The following is a 6,431-nucleotide window of genomic DNA, read 5'->3' on the forward strand; positions in this document are numbered from 1 at the left end:
ATGTCAAGAACTCTTGAAGATATAGCCGATTTATTGTGTCAGCATCAAGTGACGGCTGAAGGGTTTCTCAAACTTTAAACGCGTTTTTCTCTAAACATTTTTTTTGCGAATGGCGGGCACGATAACTCAAAAACTAATGACCCAATCGATTTCAAATTTTTACACGTTTCTCTGTGAGTGTATAGCTATCGTATGAACTAGGATAAAGCCAATCGGTGAAGATCTTCCTTATTTTTTAACTTTGGTTTTGTTAAAAAATTGGCGATTTTCTAAAAATATTTTTTCAAAGGTCCGCCATTTTGTTAATTTTAGAGCGAAGTCAATAATCCTAGTTCATACGAGAGCCAGACATGTACTCTTTCTAAGACCGTTGTAATTTTCAGATTCCGATGTTCCAGTGAGGAGTTATCATGCCCGCCATCAAAAATAAGGACTTTTCTTTAATTACAAAAAACAACAACAATTTTTTTTTGTAAATTATTTTTCTTCTATTTTAAATCTTCAATTATATATGTGTAAAGTTACAAACCTTAACAAGCATTGGTATTGATTTACCAGCCCATTGAAAATCTTGAAAAATTAAAATCGAGAATGGGGGGGGTTCCCTTAAAATGTCACATAAAGTCACATATAAAAATTTGGAGAATTTTTTGATTGAGTTTCCCCACATTTGTTTCTTGTTTTGTACGCTAATTAGAACCAATTGAAAAGAAATGCAAATTGCATTATGTAGAAAACAAAATTTACATCCAGCTGCATATATAAAAACTATACAATTTTTTACTTTCCATTCATCATTTTCAATTTTACTGAAAAAGTTTGAAAATTTTATAAATATTTTCATGCTGTCAAAATTAATTTATTTTCGATAAATACTCTCAATTGTTAGGGATGGGACAATGTAGATATATAAGGTAGCCGCATCAGCGAATTGGGAACATGATATGTCAAAATTGTTATCAAGGCGAATAATAATAATTTCGCCATGACATACACAACTCAAAGCAAATTAAATTCAACCAATCAAAATTTAGCATTTTGAAATATGAAAAAATATTTGTTTACTTTTTTAATATTTTGAAAATTGTAAACATATGTGAAAATATCTGATTTGTGAATAGAAACCAACATCAAAGGAGCGACTTAAAATCAATAAACGCCAACTTTATTAGAGGATGTATGGAGAGATAGCAAGATTTGGACTACTTTTCCTTAGTGTTTTATGTCCTCATATGAAATGTGGAAAAGAAATAAATAAAGCATAACTGAAGGCATAGAAAATGAGTTTTGATGTCCACATTGAACCGCTCCAAGAACCTCAACCACACAGACAAACTATTCTGGTCGAACGGTCTATTTTTTGCAAAATAGACCGAAGTGACTTATAGAAGACAAAAAGCAAACCAAGAAATCTTTTAGAAGACAAAAAGGTCCAATCGAACATAGATCTTCTGTTCAATTTCAAAATTGGGTTTTCGGATCCATGGTATTTTCATCTCGATGGTCTACCGATACACCTTTCTAATCCCTTTCTGTTCGATATCTCAAATGTATTTATTTAAAAATGGTAAAAAAACAACAAATTATTATGACATATAATGTTACCATCAGCTGGTTTGATACGGTTACCTTCTTAATATACCTTGGGATGGGACAAATTTCTTGGTTATTCAGAGAGTGATTCGAATTGAACAACGTACAAAAGTCGGTGTTCGCTCAGACAATTTTGTATGGGGAAGAGCGAACAACATGACATAAATTAGGAAAATTGAGGGTATATTAATATTTAACCCTTTCAGTGTTTTTGTCGAATATATTCGACATTTAAAAGTACTCTCTTTCTTTACGATTTTTCGGTTATCCTATGTACCGTTACTATTGATGTCTTTGTTTTCGCTGAAAGACAGACGAAACTGACCGAGGGTTAAAATGACACTTGCTATTTTTTCTAAACTATTTCCCTTTATATGATTTTAAATACAAAATTTTAGATTTTTATTCCGACAAACATTTTTTTGACACTGAAAGGGTTAATATTTTTAGTACCATCATAGTATACAGTTGATAAGAAGAATTTCTAGAAAAACACATACATTGAAACATGGTATAATAATAGAAGGTAACAGCAAGTGTTGTTGTACAACAAACGATACAACAACCACATGGAAATTTGTTTTTGTAAGTTATACTAGTGTCAACGTCATTTGACGAAAAAATGTAAACAAACAAATAAATTATATTTATTTTGAAAATGAAATATTTTCGAATCCTCAAAATAAAATTTGAAAAACATGAATGAAAATCTATTAAATTTATATTTCTATCGCTTCCACATCTTTCCTATAATTGAGCTATTGCCACTTATATGTGTAACACATATGAAAATGCAGGGAATTGCAAGTTATTCAATGAAGAAAGATTTGCTTCCTCAAACTTTCCCAGCAGGCAGATTGAGTAAATTGAATACGGGAGCATATTTAATAAAGAACAATTTCAAATTGTATGCGTATCCAATTTTCCTGTTGGGTAGTTTTTAAAAACATAATTTGTCATATTCATTTTGACACTAGTATTACGTTGGAATCAAATCAGCTGGGATTTGCTGTTACCTTTTATAATTGTACCATGACATTGAAATAAGCTATTTAAATCATGCTGGAGTAAATCAGCTTACTTTTCAGAATGATGGGTAATGAACAACTTGACATCGTCTGCATACATTGGCAATTTGAAATACGATTCAAATTCCGCAACTCATTTACAAACAATAGAAATAATATCGGGACTAGGTGTCTTCCTTCCGGAACACCTGATGGAACATTAATCGATTTTGAAAGGCATCCCCCAAACAAGCTAATTGTGTCCTATTTTGTAAGTAAGATTATATCTTTCCTTTTTAGATAACCGAATTCATAAAATAACTTTGGATTGATTTTAAAAGTATCCCTTATCTTGTTAAGGTAAAGATTATACAAAGTTCGGGATTCTATAGTAAATTTTGATCTAGCGACAGTATAGTTAGCATTGTCTATAGAAGAGCCATATTTTTTATATTTTCTAGAAAGTTTATTTTTTGAGATTTTTATACTTGACAATTCGCGTGTATTCCATGGATGTCTATCAGAGTTTCTAGTTCTAACAGTAGGAACACATTCAGAAATAAAATAGTTTAGAGTAACATAAAATTTATCTACAGTAGATATCGGATATAAGAAACTCAAAAAGCCGGAGATTTCTTTCTTATATACGTTTTTTCTTATATTGAATTATCGTGGATATGGATATAGGAAAGGTTATGTATTTTGGCAACATGCGAGCGGATTCAATAAATGTTTCCATCTATGAGATTTTTGGTGGCAGCTGTGGTTTTGTCCTGCGCAAACTTAGACTTTTATTCCACAGAGTAATGCGTTATGTGTTTGTACTTAAGTTGCGTGATAATTTTTCTCCTTATGTTAAGGAGTTTCTTGGTATTTCGTTTGATGATTTCCTTAAAATCAGATGTATGCCTTTTTTCTATAAGGTTTATAAAACCCAAACCACTTCCTTAGTAGTAGAACTATTTTCATTCAGTAGGTCTGTGAGAAATACTCAAATCCAAGTGCCTCGTTTGAACCTTTTGTTGGAGAAGACTTTCCTTGTAAGGGTTGCTCGGGTGTTCAATAGTTTGCCACAGGTTCTTAAAATATTCAGTGCTTCGTAAAAATGTTAGAAGAAAAATTTACTTCAATATGCAGATGTTCATGGATTTTAATGTATATATTTTAGTTCCGTACTTTGAAAACTTTTTACTCGAGAAATTTGGTCGAGTAAAAATATTAAACAGGAATGCCTACTTCTGATTGGCTGTTATGTTGATTTTGAAGTATTGTCATCTAATTTTGGCATATTTACTAAATATGCGTTCCCGAACTTTTCAAATTATTTTGTATTCTGAGAGCAATTTTGAAATGTTTCCCTTTTACTAGATTTACTATTAAAAAAGTACTGGAACAGAAAATTTGTTAAATATTTGTAACTGATTTATACTATGCTTAGTTTCATATATTTTTATTTTTCGTATGTTTTAATTTGAATTTGTGAATTGATTAATAATTAATCGTTAATTAATTTTAAGCCTTTGGAGTAGTTCATGTATTGTTGTTTATGATATGATTAAGTGATATACTGTTAATTTTAAGCTTTTGGAGTAGTCCATGTAATGAAGTTTTTGGAATCGCTCTTGGTCCTTTGGGCTAGGTTCTCGTTCACATTTTGAATAAAAATAGGTGCATATCTTTCCATACATATAAATAGTATTCTTTTAAATAGAATTAAACAGTTTTTTTTTGTTTCTTTGGACTAGGGAATTAACACGCTGATGACATAAAACATTTTCAATGTTAATAAATTGGCTAATAATCTTACATATTTTCTTATATGAAACGTTTTCAAATACCTTTGCTTTTCTTATTCGCGTTTTTCTCATATGGAACAATTTTTACACTGAGGAGATGTAAAAAGGCTCGGTGTTTTGATAATCTTTCTTCTATGCGATTTTTTCTTATATGAGATGTGCTTATATCCGATATCTACTGTACAGATGCAGATGAGTCAAGTTCAAATCCACAAGATGCTCCGCCAATGATACAAGGATCGTATACTCCCAGATACGATGCTTCAATCTTCGCTGCGATGTATGACCGATTTGGTGTGTTTGATAGAATAGCAGAATAAAAGATGGCAATCACAAAAGTCGAAAATTAACATGCTGAACACAAATTGATGATTTTAAATGCATTCTTCGTCGAAAAACAAATTCCTTTCGAAGGTTGCAGATGAATTCAGGATAATCGTGCTAGAGAACATGCCACCTGATTAAGATCCATTTGAATTATCCACCGATTCAAAGTACCTATACAAAATGGCCAATGCAATTTCGAATGGTGTTGTTCCTGCGGATTTGCCTCACATTAAACCAGGACCAATAGCACATTCACGTTGGCTCACCAAGGCGAATGGATTGTTGCGGTTGTATGTGTCAACTGGAAATTCATCAAGGAATTTGAAAATTCTGGCAAAATACATAATGAAAGTGTATGTGCCGATGCACTTCAACATCAAGTACTATAATTCGGTGTTCTTCGGTAGAGCATTATTTTAAAAATTCATTCGTTGGACACATTTGGTCTGTTCCCGTACTGCAAGAATCTACTAGTTTTTACTACGATAACGATTTTTTCCTTTATGATATCGAAGAAAATAGTAAAATCGAGTAGATTCTTGCAGTGCGGGAACAGACCAATTATTTAGATACAAATCTACACGGAGTTGTAAATAATGTCATTAAAGACAATTCATACTACGCACATTCCCAAAATATTTTGTTAGCGATGTTATTTCATGATAAAAAAGAGACACGAAACATCGCAATCAAGAAAATTTTACACTGCCGAAGACCCGACACATCTTAGAGTTTATCAAAAACTTTTGATAAACTCAATTTACAGACTATACGAATATGATTGATTTAAATAAAGATGATGTTTTATTCGAACCATTGCTGATCCAAGAATTCTGATATACATACAAGAAGCGGAAAGACATATTCAATTGCTGGCTGGCGTTTCTAAACGTGTTTTAGAAAAAGTCGGCATAGTGTTATGACAGTCACATCAGAAAGTCGTGCAAAATTAATAAAAATACCTCCAGTATGTTCTCCCGAAGATAACTTCCATCCTACATTATGCATATCCATGATGCATAATAATTTAGCAACCAAAAATGCTTCAATGTCATTTAAATCTGTTCCTAATTATAATAAAACTGACTTCCGAAAGCTAAACGCACTTATCTCAACCGTAAATTGGAGCTCATTATTTATTTGTAAGAGTCATAGTGATCTAGAATTATCAGTATATAAATTTTATGATATCCTAAATAAATTTATTCTAGAATTGTTAGAGTTAAAAACTCGGAACGATATACATGGGTCACATCTGGGCTTTCAAGTATTAAAAATTATAAAAACAAACTTTTTAAAAAAATATAAAAAGTCAGGCTCCTCTATAGATTATGCTAATTATGCTGTCGCAAGGTCTAAATATACAACAGAGTCCCGAAAACTTTACAATCTTTATTTAAACAAGATTAAACATAATTTCAAATCCAATCCTAAATCTTTTTATGACTTTGTTAATATAAAAAGAAAAGCTACGTCAAAACCCACCATTTTGAAATTCAATAATCAGACATTTGAGAAAAACTCTGAAATTTCAGAGTGCTTTGCAAATTTTTTCGCTACAACATATTCATATTCACCCTGTCCAAATAAAGACACTTACAGTACGTTTACATTTAACCGGATTTCGTTAACCCAGTGGGTTTTAATTGTCAATTCCTTTGGATATATGTCAAATAAATCCTCATAAAGTAGGTTAACCCGGTAAAAA

Source organism: Musca vetustissima, unplaced genomic scaffold, assembly GCF_032173495.1.
Source record: "Musca vetustissima isolate MV318-11 ecotype Yass unplaced genomic scaffold, APGP_CSIRO_Mvet_v1 utg38984, whole genome shotgun sequence".
Classification (NCBI taxonomy): domain Eukaryota; kingdom Metazoa; phylum Arthropoda; class Insecta; order Diptera; family Muscidae; genus Musca; species Musca vetustissima.